Genomic DNA, 24175 nt, shown 5'->3' on the forward strand with positions numbered 1-24175 from the left:
ACTCAAAAAAAGCGAGTAACAAATTCAAAGAAGCATGTTCACTTGAAAAAAAGACATATATAGTCCAAGACACTGAGCAACAATGTCTAGCACTTGATGGTACAGACTCACAGCATACAATCCAGCCTGCCATTCTACCGATCAAACACCAGAGGGCAGCACCAACTGGTCAGGCCCCAGCCAAGCTCAACCATGCTGTGGCATTTCTGCATCTCTCATTTGGTCTGCAGCAGGCAAGCCCGAAGCTTGAGGCCTAGTTCTTGCCAAAACCGAGGCTACACAGTCCTCATGTCGACTGTCCCTCTACTAGACAAGGGTAACAGGCTGGCGGCAACTTACATTATTACTGTCCAAAAGAGTCTTGCATTATCGAGTGAAATCTCCGAGACAATCTCCCACAGTTATACTGCACCAACTCCAATACTTCCAAGTAGCGAACAGTAACATGGTCTGCAGCCTAGTCAGCTCCTCCGTACCCAAACCGATTCTTCTGATATACTGACCAGCTCCTCCAACAGGTTCCTTCAATATCACGATGTGCTCCTCTGATATCCTGACTGGCTCCTCAGATACCTTGACCAGCTCCTTTGACACCTCGGCCAGCTCCATCTCCACCATCTCAGCCTTGGCCAGCCCCTCTGACACCTCGACCAACCCCTTTCGCACGTCGGCCAGCTCTTTTGACACCTAAGAAAATCTTATGAAAGTTTCAAAAAGCTAGGTAATGATAGAGATTGAGAAAATTATAAGGGTAGCAGGAAGGAGCTTAAGAATGAAATTAGGAGAGCCAGAGGGGGCCATGAGAAGGCCTTGGCGGACAGGATTAAGGAAAACCCCAAGGCATTCTACAAGTATTTGAAGAGCAAGAGGATAAGACATGAGAGAATAGGACCAATCAAGTGTGACAGTGGAAAGGTGTGTATGGAACTGGAGGAGATAGCAGAGGTACTTAATGAATACTTTGCTCCAGTATTCACTACGGAAAAGGATCTTGGTGATTGTAGTGAGGACTTGCAGCAGACTGAAAAGCCTGAGCATATAGATATTAAGAAAGAGGATGTGCTGGAGCTTTTGGAAAGCATCAAGATGGATAAATCACTGGGACCAGATGAGATATACCCCAGGCTACTGTGGGAGGTGAGGGAGGAGATTGCTGAGCCTCTGGCGATGATCTTTGCATTGTCAATGGGGACGGGAGGGGTTCCGGAGGACTGGAGGGTTGCAGATGTTGCTCCTTTATTCAAGAAAGGGAGTAGAGATAGCCCAGGAAATTATAGACCAGTGAGTCTTACTTCAGTGTTGGTAAATTGATAGAGAAGATCATGAGAAGCAGGATTTATGAACATTTGGAGAGGCGTAATATGGTTAGGAATAGTCAGCATGGCTTTGTCAAAGGCAGATCGTGCCTTGTGAACCTGATTGAATTTTTTGAAGATGTGACTAAACACATTGATGAAGGCAGAGCAGTAGATGTAGTGTATATGGATTTCAGCAAGGCATTTGATGAGGTACCCCATGCAAAGTACCCCATACAAGTAAGGAGGCATGAGATCCCAGGGGACCTTGCTTTGTGGATCCAGAATTGGCTTGCCCACAGAAGGCAAAGAGTGGTTGTAGACGGGTCATATTCTGCATGGAGGTTGGTGACCAGTGGAGTGCCTCAGGGATCTGTTCTGGGACCCTTACTCTTTGTGAATTTTATAAATGACCTAGATGTGGAAGTGGAGGGATGGGTTAGTAAATTTACTGATGACATAAAGGTTGGGGGTGTTGTGGATAGTGTGGAGGGCTGTCAGAGTGGGACATCGATAGGATGCAAAACTGGGCTGAGAAGTGGCAGATGGAGTTCATCCCAGATAAGTGTAAGGTTGTTCATTTTGGTATGTCAAATATGATGGCAGAATATCGTATTAGTGGTAAGACTCTTGGCAATGTGGAGGATTAGAGGAATCTTGGGGTCCAAGTCCACAGGACACTCCAAGCTGCTGCACTGGTTGACTCAATGGTTGAGAAGGCATACGGTGCATTGGCCTTCATCAATCGTGGGATTGCGTTCAAGAGCTGAGAGGTAATGTTACAGCTATATAGGACCTTGGTCAGACCCCACTTGGAGTACTATGCTCAGTTCTGGTCGCCTCACTACAGGAAGGATATGGAAACCATAGAAAGAGTGCAGAGGAGATTTACAAGGATATTGCTTGGATTGGGGAATATGTCTTATGAAAACAGGTTGAGTGAACATGGCCTTTTCTCCTTGGAGCTACGGAGGGTGAAAGATGACCTGATAGAGGTGTATAAGATGATGAGAGGTATTGATCATGTGGATAGTCAGATGCTTTTTCCCAGGGCTGAAATGGCTAACATGAGAAGGCATAGTCTTAAGGTGCTTGGAAGTAGGTACAGAGGAGATGAGAGGAGTAAGTTTTTTATGCAGAGAGTGGAGAGTACGTGGAATGGGCTGCTGGCGACGGTGGTGGAGGTGGATACCATAGGGTCTTTTAAGAGACTCCTGGATAAGTACATGGAGCTCAGAAAAATAGAGGGCTATAGGTAACCCTAGGTAATTTCTCAGGTAAGGACATGTTCGGCACAGCTTCGTGTGCCGAAGGGCCTGTATTGTGCTGGAGGTTTTCTATGTTTCTACCTTGGCCAGCTCTGCTGCCAACACCAGTTCAGCTACTCTGATCAATGAGCAGTTCACTGATTGAGTAGACCTCCAGTACCCAAAGTTTTGGAGTAGAATTGTCTTTGGATTGTATAAAACCAATTTTACAAAGAATAAAGCACCCATCGTAGTTTCCCAAGAGCCCACTGCATTCGCACGCGCCGCCATCTTACCAGAAGATGCATATTCCAGCCAATTTGGGTTGTCATGTAGACCGGAGGCAGTATGGAGTCCTTTCAGGTTTCCCTTTATATCTTCTCTGCCATAATGGGAAGATATTTGTTTTTCATTTGAGAGAATACATCGAGGAGTGTCCACTCATGTAAATTTTTCAGGTATTGCCTTTTCCAAGGGTAAGCAGGACAATCCATCAGCATTAGCTGTTCTCTTGAATTCGATCCTGTAATTGTGTCCTCCAATAACAGATCCCATCTCTGCATTTGTGCTGCTGCTGTTAGTGGAACACCCTTCTGTGGATTGAAAATGGACACAAGTGGTTGATAATAAATAATGAGTGTCAGCTGTCTTCCATACAAGTACTGATTGAAAAGATTTACACCTCAAACCAGACCTAAGGCCTCTCTGTCAATCTGTGCGTAATTTTCCTTCGCAGCAGCAGGGGAATGTGAAACAAAGGATATGGGGCATTCACTTCCATCACTCATAAGGCAAAGTGTCACAGGCAGGTATCTGACATCACCATTTTCTTTGTCTTTTTGGAAAGCCACCTCACACTGCCTTGTCCATTGCCATTTCTTTCCGATCTGTAGTAATGACTTCAAGGGGCGGAGCATTGTAGCTGGGTTTGGCAGGAACCTGTTCGAGTAATTGACAAATCCTAAAAAAGACCACAACTGTGATATGTCCTTTGGCCTTGAGGCACCCATTACTGCTTGAATTATCAATGGTGTGACCACAGTAAGTGATGTTTAGCTTTAAAAATTTTCACTTGATGCGACATGTTCTGAGCCCAGAATCTCCTGATCTTTTTAACACCATCTTGAGATTTTGGAGATGTTCCTCCTCATCTTCACTGGTAACAATGATGTCATCCAGGTAACACTGAATGTCTGGGCAGCCTTGCAGCACCTGGTCCATAGCTTTCTGCTAGAGTGAAGGTGCAGATACCACTCCCAAAATAAGCCTATTATGGTGATAAAGCCCCTTGTGGGTGTTTATGGTGAGAAACACTTTGGACTCTTCTTCAATCTCTATCTGTAGGTAGACTTCAACTAAGTCCACTTTGCTGAAGTGCTTCCCTCCAGAAAAGCTTGCAATGCTATCCTCTAATCTGGACAGAGGGTATTGATCCACTTTCAGTACTGGGTTGATGATTACCTTAAAATCACCACAGATCCTGATAAACCCATTCTTCTTGGCTACTAAGACTGCTGGCATAGTCCATGGATTCCACTCACAACTTCTTCAGAATTTATTCAGCCTCCATGTGATCTAGCTCACTGGCTACTTTATCACGAATGGTATAAGGAACCAGATGGACTTTTGTAAAACTTAGGTGTGGCATTTTAAAGTGCTCTTTTAAATGTGAGTCATGTTTCAGTCCAGAGCCATATTTGAGAGTTTTCTTGTAAGATTCTATAAACTAAATGATCTCTCAGTGCATCATTACTCCCATTACTGAACTGTCCATACTCAGACAATCTCTTGAATTCAGCCTCATAGGCTGAAATGGACTCTCCTTCCTATTGATTCTGCTTATGAAACCAAAACCATTTTGTAATCAACAATGGTTTTGGTTCTAAATGTTCCTGCATTACTTTCATGAGAGCAGCAAATTTCATTTCGGCTAGTTTGGTTGGAGCAGTTAAACTTCTAAGCAAACTGTATGCCTTTAAACCCAATGAACTCAACAAAACTGGCACTCATTTCTCATTGACTATTCCATTTGCGTCAAAATACTGCTCAATTTTCTTAGTAGACGATGTCTAGTTATCTTTTGTGCAATCAAAAGCATCTATCTTTCCAAAATAGCCAGCCATTTTTTCCCTTTTTTAAATTTATGATTACTATCACTCTACTCACTGTTTATGAACTCAAGAATTCATTCATTTTCTGCTTCTTTTTAACTTGACCAGCTTTCCCTTCTCCTTGTGAAGAAACAGAAGTGTTGCAATTTTTACTCAAAAGTTTCATGATTTAACAGGTAGGTATTCAATTTGGGTTTGTTAAAACTACCTCATAGCTGCTGTAATGTTTTGTGACTCCTAAACATAAAACTAATCAAAAGAAAAAACAAGGGAACCCTAGAGATGCTCCATTTTTACTTTCAGCAAGGCATGCACTTATGACATGGTGACGTGATGACGGTTGCCATTCACGTAGTTTGTACTAATAACCTGTAATGAGTTATGTAAACAACAAAGCATGCTTAATCAAAGAACATATTTTCAATATTACTCAAATGTTACTGAAATATTAAAAACACAACAGATAGCATCTTGCAGAAAAGCTATTTAGCCGCAATCTTTGACAAACATCAAAACATAAAAGATCCCATGAAATCAAAATCTTTTTCAAATCTAATTATAAAGTGGTAATTTCCCTTGAAGGTGTAATTATTCTTTCCTTTGTTTATAATTATACCGGCCTATATTTTGTTTTACTGGCACAGAATGAAATGCACTAATGTTACTCGCTGGTCATGCCTGTGTGCGGTTTCCTACCCATATTGAAAGCCATTCACTCAATACACTGTGGGATTCTCACCCAAATTCAGCCAAATACTAAATAAGCAAAAATCAGAAGAAATTAGTCTAAAGATGCTTAAAGCCTTTTGTTAGTTTCTGTAACATCGTCAGTCATCCAGATACATCACACAGCACTTCCTCTGTCTCCTCAAAGTAATCCAACCAGTTTTCCCTTGGAATTTTAATCCCTGTTGACTGTACAAACGCTGATATAATTGGTCTCCATTGCTATCACCTCCAGGGATTTGGGAAAACAAGCGCTACCTCAGTATAAACTTGCAACTTAAACGTATATGACAGCTGTTTGGGTGATTTCTAATCCATGTTTGTTGAGTGAGGGCATATCAGTTAAATAATACCATACGTTTCTATAAAATGTAACACTAGGATCATAAGGATTTAAAAAATATTACAGCAGTTTTTTCCATAATTGGGTCTAAAAAGAAAGAAACCAGGTGGGCTTTGTTTGATTCTCTGCATGAGAGTTAGTTGAACCAAATGGGGAAGAGTAGCAACTATTTTGATCAGTAGGGCTCAGTAAAAGATTGTAAGGAAAGAAGTGTGGTTAATATGAGGCTGTATTTTTTTCAGTTTTATGTTTAAAGAAGGCCCATGGTTGATCTGCCCTTTCACTAAGTATGTAAGTCATGTGGCTCTGTAATAAAGTAAACAGATGACTTCATAATTTGTGCTGATGAAGTTGAGAGATATGGTGCAAGAGCTATTGTACTACACTGCCATCTTCTGGGCTTGGTGACCTCTCCATTGTACTTGGGTTTTGCTTGCTAAGTTCTAATCAAAACTCCAAAATCTTCAACATCTAAAACCTATTCTTACCAGTACATTGAGACAAATTTTACTGTTGATGTTCAGACAGTGGTAAGAATTCCATCAGTAATGAAGCATCCTGAGGTCTGTAAGGTAGTATTGGGACAGAATTTTAATTTTCCCCTCTATTCTCTAGTTGGGAGATTTTAATGGCCATAAAAGCAAAACATTGGAATTTCTTTCCATTGAAACTAATAAAAGAGGTATTTGACTTTCTCTTGATGAAAATAGTGGAAATTTCACAACTCACTGTTTATATTTGATTTCCAGCCCCTCCAACACTTTGTCTTCAGATTAATGCAGAGCAAGTTAATGCTCGCCCCTACTTTCTGCTTTCCACAGGGATTGCTCCCTATGCATCTCCCTTATCCATTCGTCCTTCCACACTGATCTCCCTCCTGGTACTTTTCCTTGCAAGCAGAACAAGTGCTATACCTGCCTCTACACCTCCTCCCTCACTCCTATTTTGGGCCCCAAACAGTCTTTCCAGATGAGGTGACACTTCACCTGTGAGTCTGTTGGGGGTCATCTACTGCATCCGGTATTCCCAGTGTGGCCTCCTGTATACTGGAGAGACCCAGTGTAGATTGTGAAATCGCTTCGCCAAGTACTGAGCCAGAAAAAGCGGGATCTCCCAGTGGCCACCCATTTTAATTCAATTTCCCAGTCCCATTCTGACATGTTGGTCCATGGCCTCCTCTACTGCCATGATGAGGCCAGGCTCAGGTTGAAGGAACAACACCTTATATTCCATCTGGGTAGCCTCCAACCTGATGGCGGCATGAACATCAATTTCTCAACCTTCCAATAATGCCTCCCGTCTCCTTCACCATTCCTCATTCTCATTTCCCTCTCTTATCTTATCACCTTAACAGCCCATCATCTCCCTCTGGTGCTCCTTCCCCTTCCCTTTCTTCCATGGCCTTCTGTCCTCTCCTATCAGATTCCCCCTTTGTCTCTTTCAGCAATCGACTTCCCAGCTCTTTACTTCGCCCCTCCCCCTCTCCCAGTTTCACCCACTATCTTGTATTTCTTCCTCTCCTCCCCCTATCTTCTTCCTCTGACTACTCATCTTTTTTCTGCAGTCCTGAAGAAGGGCCTTGGCCCGAAACATCAACTGTACTCTTTTCCATAGATGCTGCCTGGTCTGCTGTGTTCCTCTAGCATTTTGTGTGTGTTGCTTGGATTTCCAGCGTCTGCAGATTTTCTCTTGTTTGTTACTGCACAGCAATGAGTTTTTGTAAACCATGTTATCCTATTTCTATATAAACTTAAATATGGAAAAAAATAAGGACCTACAACATAAATCAACTTACTTACTTACTGCCTGTTATGCTGCTGGTGTTCAGGGCAGCAATGAAGGTCCTCCATCTCTGGTGGTGGCCAGGGCTTCCTTCATGATGTCAGTGGTTTCTTCTCGGTTTATTGACAGTCATGCAAGTCCGTGTTGAGTCTCGGGAATACTGTTGCACTCAGATGTAGAAGAATCCTTCATGAGCTGAACCCCTGAACCTGGAGGACCGGTGGACCACTCTCAGTCTGCCCTTTACCCTTTGACCTGTTTGGCATGGGTGATCCTACCAAGAGCTAAAGCATAAAGCCCTGACTCCAGACAACATAGCTCTTTGGGTCACTGAGGTACACAAGCCTCCAAACCATGACAAGGTTGTGGTCCTCTTGGAAGAATATGGATCAAGATCAATGATTATTATTCTGTGTCATTCTGTATATCTCCAATATGATGTACCAAGGATTCTGATCTATTGAGGACCTGGATAACATGAGCAACTTCTGTGAATTTTATTAAAGGTTCATTGCCTCTGTAAGCAATGAGAAAATATCATCAAGAGTTTGTGCTATTGAACTAGCTACATGGCCCAATTTGTCCATGCAGAATTTAGGCTCTCATTTCTTTTTTTAGTTTTCCTCTAGTTGGCTTTTCTTCTAATGGCTTCAGAGATCCTTTAAAGCCATTGGAAAATAATGCAAAGTTATTCTCAACTTATTGAACCAAGAAATTGAACTGCTTATATGCTGTATACAGTGGAACAAAATAGCAATTCGTACTTGAGCTTGTATCAGGCTTCATTGGAACAACTAGTAACACTGCTTCCTGTCTGTATGGAGTTTGAGCATTCTTCCTGTGACTCTAGGTGGTCTGGTTTCCTCTCGCATCTCAAAAACTTGCAAATTGTGAGGTTACTTGTAAATTGCCTCTAGTGTATGGGTGAATGGTAGAATTTGGAATTAACGGGAATGTGGAGAGAATAAAAAATGGGAATATACAGGATCAGGGTAATTTATGTTCAGTACAGACCTGAGCCTGCTTTTGAGCTGCGTAACTCCAAGACCAAAGACTGATGGATTCTGAAAGCAGGTGTTTTGTAGAGTGATCACCCAAAATGTACGGAATTTTCCCAGTGCAGAGGAGACCAATGTTCTGAGCACTGAGTGCTGTACATGAAATTAGGCGTACAGATGAAATGCTGCTTCATTTGGAAGAGAGGAAAGGGAAAAATAAGAGGGAGGATCTGCCCTGCAATGCACCACGAGAAGGGGACTGGATGTTGGAGAAGGAAGGTAAAATAGAATATTACAGATGAAATATTGTCTTTAGAATATTAGGAGGGAAGTAGGTGGGAATTGGCAGCATCTTTTTGGAAATGTCTGAAATTACATTTGAATATGAACCATAGAGATTGAAGGCAAGGACTAAAAGAAGCCCAATGGCTGGAGAAGGCATAATAGTAGAAAGGTGGGATATGGAACAGAGTTGGCTGAGAGCCCCATCAAACGTGGTGGAGAGGATAAAGATAAAGTAAGGTCTACTGGAAGTGATGCTGCGGAGGATGCACTATCAAAACTGATGTGATGGAGATGCTGCGAATGGAATGAAGTCCTTACTAGATGGTCATGCAAAGTACTTATGCTCACATAATAGTGGGATTTTAGCTGAAACATTATCATTTGACATTCTCTTACTCAGTACAATTGGCATGAGAAGAATTAACAGGAGGGAATTAGTTTAGGCTTTAAAGGAATTATTCATTCAATAAAATTTAAAATGTAATTGGTGGTGCTGGGAAATAAAATGCTTAAGATATTCTTCTCAACGTAGTCAGTAAAGGTTTGATTTTTCTTTTGTGAGCTGTTTTCCATAAGCTAATCAATTTTTCCTGTTGCCGTAATTTATGATGTCTTTGTTGCCGAAGCTCTTAGCGTTAGATACAATTTCCCACGGAGTCCACAGGAAGAAACCCAATGCATTTTCACTTCCTATAATTGATTCTCACAGAACTTGGGAGCTGCCCACTCCCCCACACTTTGTAACGTGACTGGGTTGGAGAACTGGCAGCCGCTGTTCTCTGAGACTTCCTTCCTCGGATCTCAGCAGACAGTCGCCTTATCACGAATGCAGCCATGCAGAGACTGTCACACAGCCTGTTGTATTTTCATCGTCAGAGAAATACAATGCCTGGCACTGACAATTATGTCATAAACGATTTTATTCATGAATATGATTACTAACCAGCTTGTTTTGTTGGGCTGAATGTAAGATGCACATTAAAGGTAATGTAATTGTTTGTGTGACACTAGCTTGCTAATAGAAGCAACCTGTCTATATCAGCCATTGTTAGACTGTTTGGCTGCATAATACATTTACTGTATTTCCTGGAAGCAGATTTTCATCTGCTGCATTAACTTACAGTTGGGATTTAACAGGTAAATTTCACCAATGGCTCAGTTTGTGTATACATACAGGTATCAGGTTTGCTCTGCTGATGATCATCACTGCTATAGAATCGATGACGACCAGCAGCACTCACGGACCTGACTGGCCAAGGATGCTCTCCCTTGTTTACAATCTTGAGACGAAGGAGACTCTCTGCCTGATATTCCCTTGGTGATTCGCCCTCCAGTCAGAAAAATGAGGAATGCAGAAATGTGCAATGCCCAGACACCATACCCTGATATTGAGGAAAGGAGGAGAGGTAGAACTTGGCAGAGAAAATAGGTAGTGCCATATTATTTTTGATCAATACATTGTTTGAAACATTATTTCTATGAAGCATGAATTAAAGGTGCTCAGTGAGCTATTTCTGAAGTTCCATGATTGTTACACAGGCAATTATCCATTGGTGTATACAAATACTCGGTGGCAACTTTATTAACAATGTGGTGGAATTATATTGGAGTGGGGTGCACATGGGGTAATGGGCTGGGATTACAAACTGGCAAGGAATGCACTTGTACACCAGCTTGTTAATGCAAATATCTAATCAGCCAATCACGTGGCAACGACTCAATGCATAAAAGCAGGCAGATGTGGTCAAGAGGCTTTGTTGTTGTTCTGACCAAACATCAGAATGGGGAAGTGACTTTGACCATGGAGTGATTGTTGGTGCCAGATGGGATGGTTTGAGTATCTCAGAAACTGCTGGTCTCCTGGGCTTTTCAGGCACTGCAGCCTCTGGAGTTTACAGAAAATGGTGCAAAACACAAAAAAAAAATCCAGTGAACAGCAATTCTGTGGGTGAAATGCCTTGTTAATGAGAGAGGTCAGAGGAGAATGGACAGGCTGCTTCAAGCTGACAGGAAGACGACAGCAAACTTAAGTAACCAGGCGTTACAACAGTGGTGTGCAGAGGAGAACCATATAGGCACTAATACACTGTTACAATATAATATATTACAGGAAATATTAATACAGAAAAAATTAACACAAACAGTGCAGTTTAAACATAAAATAACAAAGTAGTATAATAGTATACTAATTTTTATATATATCAATAAGGAAACAAAAGACCCAAAAAAAACCCCCAAAAAACCCACCGTGCAACTAAACTAAAAAGCAAAGCAAAGCAATAGGCTAACTAGGAATCAAGTAGAGTTAAACAACTTAAAACGATCACGTCCTCAAACCCGACCTCCATTAAAAACAGTTAAAAAGCAAGAAGGGAATATAAATATGGACCGAGAGAAAAAAAAATTACATTAAATGAAAATGTTGAATAAACGATCTCCAGGTCTGTTTGAATTTAACTGAAGAATCATAAAGATTACTTCTAATTTTCTCCAAATTTAAGCATAGTATCGTCTGGAAAAAACAAAAGAACGTAGTTGGAGCATTAGTCTCTTTCCAATGTTGTAAAATACATCTTTTCGCCATTAAAGTAAGAAATGCAATCATTCTACGGGCTGAAGGAGAAAGATTACTGGAAATTTTAGGTTAATCCAAAGATAGCAGTAATAGGATGAGGAGAGATATCTATATTCAATACCTTTGAGATAATATTAAAAATGTCTCTCCAAAAAGTTTCCAGAGTAGGACAGGACCAGAACATATGAGTTAAAGAGGCTATCTCCCCCTGACATCTGTCACAAGAAGGATTAATATGAGAATAGAAACAAGCTAATTTACCTTTGGACATATGTGCTTTATGGACAACTTTAAATTGAATTAGGGAATGTTTAGCACAGATAGAAGAAGTATTGACTAGTTGTAAAATCTGCCGAAATAATAAAGCCCAATTCCTGTTCCCAATCTGACCTAATCTTATCAAATGGAGCTTTCCTAAGTTTCATAATAGTATTATAAATAATAGCCGTTGCACCTTTCTGACATGGATTAAGGTTAATTATAGTATCTAAAATATATGTAGGAGGTAACGTTGGAAAGGAAGAAAGTATAGTACTTAGGAACCAATCTGCTGATCAAATTCGCAGATGACACGACTTTGATTGGCCTTATTTCTAGCAGTGATGAGACAGCCTACAGAGGAGAGGTTAACACCCTGATACAATGTTGCCAAGATAACAACCTCTCCCTCAATGTCCAAAAAATGAAGGAGCTGATTGTGGATTACAGGAGGAACGGAGACAGGCTCAACCCTGATCAACATCAATGGGACTGTAGTTGAGAGGGTGAGTAGTTTCAGGTTCCTTGGAATACACATCATCGAAGATCTCACCTGGACTGTACACACTGGCTGTGTGGCAAAAAAAGCACAATAGCATCTCTTCCACCTCAGGCAACTGAAGAAATTCAACATGGGCCCGCCAAATCCTCACGACCTTCTACAGGGCACCACTGAGAGCATCCAGACTGGCTGTTTCACTGCCTGGTATGAGAACTGCACCAAACTTGATCACTGGGCATTGCAAAGAGTGGTATGGACAGCCCAACACATCTGTGGATGAGAACTTCCCTCCATTGAGGACATTTACAGCAGCAGATGCAGGAAGAAGGCCTGGAAGATTACTGGGGACACCAGTCACTCCAACCATAAACTGATTCAGCTGCTTCCATCTGGCAAATGGTACCACAGCATTAAAACCAGGACCAACAGGCTACAGGACAGCTTCTTTCTACAAGCCATTAGATTATAAATTTGCATGTCTGTACATTGCAATGGAACCATAATGCAAAGGTTTTTACTCACTCGCATTGTGGGACGGATGTAAGATTTAAGTAAATTCAAATCTTCAGCATCTCTTGAGTTTACAACCCGAAGTCTGTAGCATAGGTCTCCAGCTTTACAATTGGAATCCACATACTTCATTATCAAAGTGCCCTTCTCAAGGATTTGGGAAGTAAGTTGTTGAGGTGCAGTTTCAGACAGCAATGCCTCTGAAACCACAATTCACGACACAAAGGATAACACTGCCCGGCTTTGGAAACCTTTATGTGGTGAGAAGGAGCAAATGGGGTGGTTGTTGCCCTCTGAGAACGCAGGACACCCTAAAATCTGCAGTACAATACCACAGAAACAAATGATTTGCTTTTTTTTTGCATTGTCTCCAAAGACCCGAAGGATAGAAGATCACTTTGACCTGAGAGTCTTCGAAACGTCACAGTGATAATGTTTTGAGCAGTTTAATGGATGCTTTGTTGAAATATATGCCACCCAGATTAGATGGAAGTTCAACTTCTACAATAAAATGGGACATGTCTGTAATGAGCTGTAGCACACTTTGCCTGTAAACAGATCGATTTCCATCCAGAATGGATTATGGCTTCAATTTTCAAGGGAAAATGGAGAAGGCTTTCATTTATGCTAACATCTGCCACAGCATTTGAATGTTCTAGAGCATTTTTGAGGAATGTAAGCATAACTAGGCATGGAAATGCAACATCCAATTTACACTGAGCAAAGCCCTATGTTCAGAGCTGTGATAATGGGTTATAGGCAAGTGTTGGCCAGGACACCCACGAGAGGAACCAAGACTTCTGCCAAATGATACAGCCCTAATAGGCTCACACTCCCTCTATATTCCAGTATCGAGTTAACATTCATGTTTAAGAAATGGATTTGACCTGCAATTTTCTGAATCAAATTAGTAACAAAATTTAGAATCAGAATCAGGTTTAATATTACCGACATTCTGTCTGTCATGAAATTTGTTGTTTTGTAGCAGCAGTACATAAAAACTATAAATTAGAATGTGAAACACACACACACACACACACGCACACAGACATATATATGTGTATGTATAAATTGTATGTATAAATTAAATTGAATACGTAGTGCAAACAACTTGAACAAAAATAGTGTGTTAGTGTTCATGGGTTCATTGAAGGCAGAGGAGACGAACTTGATCCTAAAACGTTGAGTACCTCCTCCCCAATGGTAGTATTGAGAAGAGGGCATGTTCTGGGTGATGGGGTCCTTAATGATGGATGCCGCCCTTAAGAGGCAGCACCTTTTGAAGGTGTTCTCAGTGCTGGGGAGGCTAGTGCCCATGATGGAGCTGGCTGAGTATGTAACCTTCTGCAAACTTTTCTGATCCTGTGCAGTGGCCCTTCCATAACAGACAGTGATCCAACCAGTTAGAGTGACTTCCATGGTACTGTAGAAAGTTGTTAGAGTCTCTAGTGACATATGTTCCAAATCTCCTCAAACTCCTAATGAAATAGTAGTAGTATGCAGCCGTCGATCCCAGGGGATCGTGGGTTTGTGCCTCTGGTGGACTGTGTCCTCATCAGGGTGCAAGCCTGGGTGGGAAGATTTGAAGAACCGGCTGTTGCCCATGCAGCGGGTTCCCCCTCTCCATGACACCGATGTAATCCAAGGGAAGGGCAAGCGCTGATACAGCTTGGCACCAGTGTCATTGCAGAGATTGCCAGAGTGAAGTTGTAAACAACTTCAAACTGCCTTAGGGACCCCGGCTCCAGATTTCTTCCTCGGCGTTTAGTCCCAAAGTCTTTACCATTGGTGGGTATGACTGCAGGGCAGCGGAGGTTTAAAATCAGAGTTCTCCTTCTCCTAGGCAGGCTGCCGCCCAAGGTTGATGAGCCCCACCTGCTCAAAGCAACTGGTTTTGAGGCGCAAGTGGTCCACCTTTGCCCCTTCTCTTGTCAGCAGAAACAGTTCCGTCGGGGCTAGTAGCTAAGCCACATGTGGAGGCCAAGAGTTGGACTTGGTTGTCAGAGGCTGTTAGAGACACACGCCATTTGGAGCACATTATAGGTAGTGGGAGCTTATCCCCACTACCACCCCTGGCTATGACAACCTTAGGAACCTAATGAAATATAGCCGCTAATAATGTTGCTTATTGTAACTCAGTCATGCCCACGCAGTTACAATTAGCAATGTTTTTGCACCTGACATATATTGTAAGCACACTTTGAAAATCCATGTACTGTACCAAGAAATAGCTCTCTGTGGAATTGTTGCTCTGCAGCTTCTTGCCTACCATCTTCTGTGAGCAGCCAGGTGAGAGCTATGGCTGTGTTTGCTCACGTTGGCATCTGGGGACTTTTCTGCTGACTAAGGTGCAAGTTGTGATCATAAGGCTCTGTAGGAAGGCCCATTTGTTATGATGGTTGAACTTTATGTATTTAGTTGTTCCAAGGCTAATGAGTCACCTGCTGACAATATGGGTGACCTATTAAAGCACTCATTCCAGTGCGTAAATGAACCAGATGTCATTCTGGATTGCTGCACTCTACAAGGTATTTCAGACCATTCTTGGTTGTAACCTGCAGGCTGTCGGGTGAAACTTCTAGTGATATCTTTGGAAGAGGAGGTTTCAGAAGTGGAGAAAGTTTAGCTGATATGTCAGGCCTATTGGGACAGAAGGAACAAATTGGTAGATCAATTGTGTGAATTGCTTTCAGCAAGAATAGGGCTTCTCTGTCACCATTGCAGTCAGTTTGAATACCAGAATGTGTTGGGTTACATGGAAGGAAATGTGAAGGAACAGTCAGATGGCCGCAGAGTTATATTCCTGGTGATTTTATTCTCCACCTCATGCTTATTACTCATCAACCACATCATCAAGTTTGCCGATGACGCGACCGTGGTCGGTCTCATCAGCAAGAACGATGAGTCAGCATACAGAGCGGAGGTGCAGCAGCTAATGGACTGGTGCAGAGCCAACAACCTGTCTCTGAATGTGAACAAAACAAAAGAGACGGTTGTTGACTTCAGGAGGACATGGAACGACCACTCTCCGCAGAACGTCGACGACTCCTCCGTAGGGATCGTTAAGAGTACAAATTTCTTGGTTTTCACCTGGCAGAGAATCGCAACTGGTCTCTCAACACCAGCTCTATAGCAAAGAAAGCCCAGCAGCGTCTCTACTTTCTGCGAAGGCTGAGAAAAGTCCATCTCCCAGCCCCCATCCTCACCACATTCTACAGAGGTTGTATTGAGAGCATCCTGAGTAGCTGCATCACTGCCTGGTTCGGAAATTGCACCATCTCGAATCGCAAGACCCTGCAGCGGATAGTGAGGTCAGCTGAGAAGATCATCAGGGTCTCTCTTCCCGCCATTACAGATATTTACACCACACTCTGCATCTGCAAGGCAAACAACATTATGAAGGACCCCACGCACCCCTCATACAAACTCTTCTCCCTCCTGTCATCTGGCAAAACACACCGAAGTATTCGGGCTCTCACGACCGGATAATGTAACAGTTTCTTCCCCCAAGCCATCAGACTCCTCAATACCCAGAGCCTGGACTGACACCAACCTACTGCCCTCTACTGTGCATATTGTCCTGTTTATTATTTATTGTATTGCCTGCATTGTTTTCTTTAGTGTAGTTTTGTGTTATTTTACGCAGTTTAGTATTGTTCATGTAGTACCATTGTCCTGAAAAACGTTGTCTCATTTTCACTCTGTACTGGTCAAAATGACAATAAAAAGTGGCTTGACTTGACTTGACTTGGCATGACCACTTTCTTCAAGACAACTGCTTCCAGACTGGCATTATGAGAGTTGAAGGGAATCCTGTTCTCAGATGAAGTTATGCCTTTGGGAGATTGGAGATAGACTGAGAAGGAAAGCATGGGTAAAAGCCCAAATGTGGTTGTCCGCTAACTGTCTCCTGAAGTGACCTGAGGGCCTTTTGTTGTATTCAATCACAAAACTGAAGTTTAAGCAGAACGTGGCAGGTCTCCTCAGGACAACAAATGATAGATAATAATTTGCAACTAATATCTCTCTTCTGAGAAAGGATGAAGCCAAATAATGGCACTACTAGATTTTTCTGAATATGAAGGGTATGGCATCATACATATGTTTTGTTAGAGGTTCCCTGGTTAGCTCTCTGAAGATTTTATATTGGTTACCCTCCTGCAGCCTGCCATCTGCTGTCAGTCTCTTCTCAACACATTCCTTGCTACCTTATGCCCAGATTTGTAGCCAAACATTCCAGGCTGTTTCAGCCACCCAGAGCAGCTGGAAATAAAGCATCTTAGCAACCAAAATAAAATAAATTGGTCAAAGCAGATGAAGTACAAAAATGCAAGAGAGCTGTAGATGCTGTGGACCTGTCTTAGTCTATAAATCATCAACACCATTAACACACTTGCTTGCCTCTAATAAATTACAGCATTTTAAGAAGTGGTATTTATATATCCAACAACCAGTGGATACGTTCCAGAGCCACATTACCACAGGAGACAAGTGTGTTTCTAACTTAACTACGTAAGTACCTGGACCTGGAAATGCATGTGGATTAGAAGATGCACACCTTAGAGAAGCTTCTTTCCCATGGGTTTGAGAAGACTGGAGGTGAGGCATAAGGATGAATGCTGAAAATATATTGAGTCTTATTACAGTTTTCCATTTTAGATTAATTTCTGAGACTTTTGCTGGCAAAATTCCCGGCAAGGTTATTATGTTTGCACAAGAGCCAGCTACTTAATTGCTTTTTCTCTGTGCAGAAATAAGGCTGTCTTTTCATTGCCGAAGTTTACTTAATCTCCCCATTTGCACCAAAGACAGTGTCATCTGAAACAGTTTTTTTTTCATTTTTCACCTACAGTAAATTAAGATTTTTGAGGATTATCTCAGATTTGGTTCACAGCATAGGACAAAGTAGATTGAGACAATGGTTGATTCCAAATGCTTTGCATTCTTCACACATAAAGATCAAAATCATGACCTGTACTGTTTAATTCCCAGGGTTTAATGACGTTCTGGAATGTTCCCAGTTTGTCAACTTTATTTTTTCAAGAAAGAAAATCATCTATCATGTTCAAACAGAGTGAGAAAGGCATAAAGTGGAACTTTGTTATACTAAGACACACTAACAAGTAAATTACTTGTATCTGCGGGAAATTAAAGTTAAGAGATCAGTTTTAGTCAAAAAGAAAATGCAGATGAATTGATTTTTGACTGGTTATTTCAACTATGCAAACTATAACTTTGGCATAATTTTGGCCATTGACATAAAAATCTCTTAATGTGTAAAATATTGTTACAGACATCAAAACATGCTTGAAATGAGTTCTATTTTCTGAGTCTTATTTAATGTTCAAATTTTTTATCAAAATACATTTATGTCACCATCCATAACCCTGAGATTAATTTTCTTGTGGGCATACTCAATAGATCTATAGAATAATAACCATTTCAGAATCAATGAAAGACTGCCCATCTAGGGCATTCAACCACAGCGTAGAAGACAGCAAACTGTAAATAAAAAAGAAGAAATAAAAATAATAAATAAACAATAAATATCGAGAACATGAGATGAAAAGTATTTGAAAATGAGTTCATAGGATGTGGGAACATTTCAAAGATGGGGCAAGTTATCTTCTTCGGTTTAACAGCCTGATGATTTAGGGATAATAACTGTTCCTGAGCCTTGTGGTATGAGTCCTGAGGCTCCTGTACCTTCTTCCTGATGGCAGTAGCGAGAAGAGAACATGTCCTGGGTGGTGGGGGTCTCCCCTGATGTTTGATGCTGCTTTCCTGCAACAGCATTTCATGTAGATATGCTCACTGGTTGGTTATTTGTATATTTGTATGCACAGAAGGGTGAACTGATGATGGGATAGAATTTGACCATATACGTTAGTACTGAATGGGAGATGGCACCCTGGCAGCTTTTCTCACTCTCATGCTCTCCTGATTTTTATATCTGGAGACTTCAATGGAACAAATGCAAAATCTGCTCAATTTCTTGCAAAGTCTCCCCTGCACCCACAAAAAAAGTGTTCAAGTAACAAACATGTGATGGAGGCGCAAGGAAAAGAACAAGCACTGTGGAAAGCTACTGTTGGAAACTTTCCATTCACGTTTTCTGAATGTATTGACGTTAATTCTCAGTGCCTTTCATGGTAGTGAAGAAGCAGTAATTGTCTTAGTGGAGCCTGCTGATTAACTCTGGCAGCAAAACTTAACAAAGCAGATTAAAATGTTGCTGTTTCTCCAAGGAGATGCAGATTCTTTGTGACACTCTGGTGCTTCTGAACACGGAACAAGCAAAAACATTCATGCCCAGAAATCCATCCCCGGTCAGTGGAGCCCCTCACACTAAGTGGTACTAAGTCCATGCTGTACAGCCTTCAAAGCTCCATTAACCTCAGTGGAACTGAACTTCAGAGGAGCAGTGGAATATGCAGCTTCACAAATATAGTATATTTAGTGCAACTTGACTGGAGATGAATCTCTGGGCATTGATGATTTTCCCAGACAGCACAAATCAGAATCATAATCAGATTTAATCTTACTAACATATGTCCTGAAATTTGTTAACTTTGTGGCAGCAGTACAATGAAATACATGATAATATAGAAAAACATAGATAAGTCAATTACAGTAAGTGTATATATGTACATTCAATAGATCAAAAATAGTGCAAAAACAGAAAATAATATTAAAAAAGTGAGGCAGTGTCCAAGGGTTCAATGTCCATTTCGGAATCAGATGACAGAGGGGAAGAAGCTGTCCCTGAATCACAGAGCATGTGCCTTCAGGTTTCTGTACCTCCTTCCTGACAGTAACAGTGAGAAGAGGGCAAGTCCTGGGTGGTGGGGGTCCTTAATAATGGACATTGCCTTTCTGAGGCACTGCTCTTTGAAGATGTCTCGGATACAATGGAGGCTGGTATCCAATGTGGAGCTGACTAATTCTACAACTTCTGTAGCTTCTTTCGGTCCTTTGCAGTAGCCCCTGAACCCCCTACCCTGCCCACACTAGACAATGATACAGCCTGTTAGAATGCTCTCCACAGTACACCTGTAGAAGTTTTCAAATGATTTAGGTGACAAACTGAATTTCCTCAAACTCCTAATGAGGTATAGCTGCTGTTTTGCCTTCCATATAACTGCATTGATATGTTGGGACCAGGTTAGATCCTCAGAGATCTTGACACCCAGGAACTTGAAGTGACTCACTCTCTCCACTGATTTCCAACTGATTAGTGGATAGAGATTCATCACCATCAGCCTTCGCGCTCCCGACAACCCCAAAGCTTATCAACTTGATCCTGTTATTTCACCAAACACCAGACCTCACACAGGTCTCACCCCAATGGTTCAAGCCCCCTGCAGCCTGGAAATAGGTCCACATAGTTATTCTCATGTCCAAGTGAAGTGTAAGCAAGATTGTACATGGGTCAAACTGTACTAACTATTATTTCAGGGTGAAATTGCACCTGTTGGAAAATTGGCCTGGTCCCCTTGGTGTGCGATTCTCCCTGGTTTAGCTGATGTTTGATCAATATCAGCTGCACATCGCGTATTTCCTTCACTGAACTGGAGCTTTCAGGTTGGTAGTCTGACTTCGGTTAAAGGGTCTGTGCTCGAGCCTGTGCTGTGTTTACAACCACCTTGTAAACCTCCATTCCGAGCTGCAGTGAGCAGTCACTGCCTCTTGACCAGCTTACCCTTCACGGCTGCGTGGGCATAGGGGTTCATAGGACAAACGATTGCACAGCAGTTAGCAAATGCATGAGAGAGTGCCGGGTTGACCAGCTCTCCCACGCCTGCACGCCCAACCCTCCATGTTTTCCATCATCTTCATGATAACCTTGCCTGTGCTCATTGCCAGGACGAGCATTTTGAAAAGCTCTGACTTGCTTCCCACACATTAGTGTAGCAATGGCATGCTAGTTGCAAAGTTTTCATGTAGCATTGAATTAGTGTCATAATTCAGCGTGCAGGGAATCATTGTTTTTAATAGAGTCATGCCTAATTTATCAATTTTTTTCATGGAGAATCCAGTTGGTGTTAGTTCTGTCTGTAACACAGGCTCAGCACGTTAAAAGAGAATTCCAATTTCAGGACATAAGCTCCAAAGGAGAAAGCTCATCAGATGAATTCAGTCTTTCTTCAGTGATGAATGCAAGTGCTTTCCCATACCAGCAGATCCAGTTGAGAATTGTATATCCCTCCCCATTTATTCTGCCCTAAAATGATAATAACAGCTGGCTAATCCAATACTGATTTGTAATAAAAGGTCGTTTCATTGTTGAATTATTACAGGTGATTAGTCTGATGTCAATAAGTAAAAGGCAGCTGAATTAATTTCAACGCTTAACTAGTAACCAATTTAATTGCAGCACTTCACATATGAGTGTTACAGCCAAATTCAAAACTCTCCCCTAGTGTCGTACAAGCAGAGCTGGCCATGTGGTTGTTCTTATCTCCTTCCTTTGAGATATAAAGAGCTGGCATCAAATTGCAATGGTAAGGGCAACGCTAGTTATCCATACTAAACCACTGCAGTATTTTGAGCACGTTTTAATTCAGAAATATATCTGAATCTATGGGGCTTTTCCATTTTGAAGGCAAAATGTAAAACAACACAAGGACTATGGGTGCTGAAATTAATTAGTATACAACGTTTGATTGATGTTGTTCGGAAAAATACTGCTGTGCATACAATGCTTGCAAATAGTATGGGCCTTAAACACTGGAGCAGGTTTTATTGAAGGGCTGAGATCTGCTCCAATTCTTTGTTGCAATTGGGCAGCCTGAGTCTTCAATCCATTTGGCAAGCTTGCCTTAATTATCCCCTTTCAGTAATCTTCCACTATCATCTTGCTGGCTCTGACGATTATTGCACTGATCTCCCAAATCATTTTCCAAGCAACACCCTTCCTACCGAGCTTCTGTCTTCACCAATCCAACCCAAGTCTTTTACCAAATCATTGCTGCACACACTGGAACCAGGACCCCAGTGAACTTAAAGGCGAGTTGGAACTCAGGCTGCGATAAGAGGGAAGAGCAGGAGAAGCTTATTTTGAACGAGTGGAAAAGGTACTCCCGCTAGTTGGTTGGCACAGGTTTTCAGAGCCTTACCAGGTACTCCATCAGGACCTTTCACCTTGTGAGGGTTCACTCTCTTTAATGACAGCCGAACATCAGTCTCTAAGACAGAGATCACAGGGTCATCAAGTGCAGCAGGGATCTTCACAACTGTAGTTGCTTTCTCTCTTTCAAAGCGTGCATTGAAGGCATTGAGTTCATCTGGTAGTGAAACATTGCTGCCATTCATGTTATTGGGTTTCCCTTTGTAGGAAGTAATGTCTTGCAGTCCCTGCCAGAATTGTCGTACATCCGATGTCACCTCCAACCTCATTCAGAATTGAAATAGCCCTCCGCAAATCATACCTGGCTTTCTGTTACAGGCCTGGGTTGCTAGACTTGAATGCCAGTGATCTAGACTTCAGCAGATGATGTACCTCTCGGTTCATCTATGGGTTTTGGTTTGGGAATGTACAGTAAGTCTTTGTAGGCACAAACTCATCTACACAGGTTTTAATGAAGTCGGTAACAACTACAGCATACTCATCCAGATTTGAAGATGAATCCCTGAATACAGTCCAGTCCTTTGATTCAAAGCAGTCCTGTAGGTGCTCCTGTGTTTCCCTTGTCCATACCGTCTTGGTCCTCACTACCAGTGCTGCAGTCTTCAGTCTCTGCCTATACTCAGGGAATAGAAGTACAGCCAGGTGATCAGACTTCCCGAAGTGAGAGCTTGGAACAGCATGGTACATAAATGTGCAGACTATATTCTAAATGGGGAGAAAGCCCAAAAATCTGAGATACAAAGGGGCTTGGGAGTCCTTGTGCAGAACATCTAAAGTTAATTTGCAGGTAAAGTCGGTGGTGAGGAAGGCAAATGCAATGTTAGCATTCATTTCAAGAGGTCTAGAATAAAAGAACAGGGATGTGATGCTGAGGATTTATAAGGCACTGGTGAGGCCTCACCATGAGTATTGTGAGCAGTTTTGGGCTCTTTATCTAAGAAAAGATGTGCTGGCATTGGAGAGGGTCCAGAGGAGGTTCACAAGGATGATTCCAGGAATGAAAGGGTTATCATACGAGGAATGTTTGATAGCTGTGTCTGTACTTGCGGGAATTTCGAAGGATGAGGGGGGATGTCATGAAACCTTTTGAATGTTGAAAGGCCTAGATAGAGTAGATGTGGATAGAATGTTCCTATGGTGGGGGAGTCTAGGACAAGAGGGTATAGCCTCAGGATAGAGGGCATCCATTTAAAACAGAAACGCGAAGGAATTTCCTTAGCCAGAGGGTGGCAATCTTGTGGAATATATTACCACAGGCAGCTGAGGAGGCCAGGTCATTGGATTTATTTAATGCAGAGCTTCATAGGTCCTTGATCGGACACAGCATCAAAGATTATGGGGAGAAGGTTGTGGAGTGGGGCTGAGGAGGTAAAAATGGGATCAGCCATGATTGAGCGGCGGAGCAGACTCGATGGGCAAAATGTAAAACAACACAAGGACTATGGGTGCTTAATTCTGCTCCTATGTCTTACGATCTTGTAGTCATACATAAATACAAGAGCAATCCTGAGGCAGGGTATCCTGCAGCAAGTGAGGAGTTTGATGGAATGCTCTCTACCTTCCTGAATGAGTGCAGTTTCATCAATTCAAAACAGGTTTAGCACCACTCACAACAGAGTAGCCTGGTTGAAAGGTTCACATTCAAAACCCTCTGGCACCAGAGCACAACAGCTCACATTCAACCTCCTCTACCACCAGAGCACAATGACTGCTGTGTGTGCACATCTATATAATGGTCTGAAATTACTTGCCTAGGCTGTTCCTGCATCAGCTCCAATACTGCCAACTTCTACTACTGAGAAGCACAAGGAAGGATAAAAGATGGATGTCAATACCATCACTGCAGACTCCCCACCAAGTTGCCCACCATCATGATCTGGAAATGTATTTTCTGTCCTTCATAGTTGTTGGGTCAATTTCCTGAAACTCTGCACGTAATAGCAATGTGATAGGATATAGGAGTCATGCAAGTTACTCCCATCACCTTCTGAAGGGCAATTAGGGATAGACAATGAATGCTGGCATTCCAAAAATGTTGGGTTTAGCGGCTGACCTTGAGTGATGAAGATCACAAACTGAAAATCTCACTGTAATTCCAGCATATGTAATTCAGCTGAGGATAATTATGCTATGTTGCTATGGCAGCTGGACAATGATGTCAACTTGATGGCTTCGACATTCTTTCAGCAAAACAAACACAGCAGTTCAGCGTACAAGTGATAACAGCTCTGAATGGTACTGTTTTGCAAATCAGTGACTTTTGTTCTTCTTTTATTCACAGACTTTTGAATGTTTATAAAAAAACTCCCAGTTAATTAACATGTTCCTTGTTTCCTGGTGTAAGGCTGTGGGTGGATTGGGAACCCGCGTCATCTATTGGTTATATTTAACCTTCAAATAGAAAGAAAAATGT

This window comes from Mobula hypostoma, chromosome 7 (genome assembly GCF_963921235.1).
Source record: "Mobula hypostoma chromosome 7, sMobHyp1.1, whole genome shotgun sequence".
In the NCBI taxonomy this organism is placed as follows: Eukaryota; Metazoa; Chordata; class Chondrichthyes; order Myliobatiformes; family Myliobatidae; genus Mobula; species Mobula hypostoma.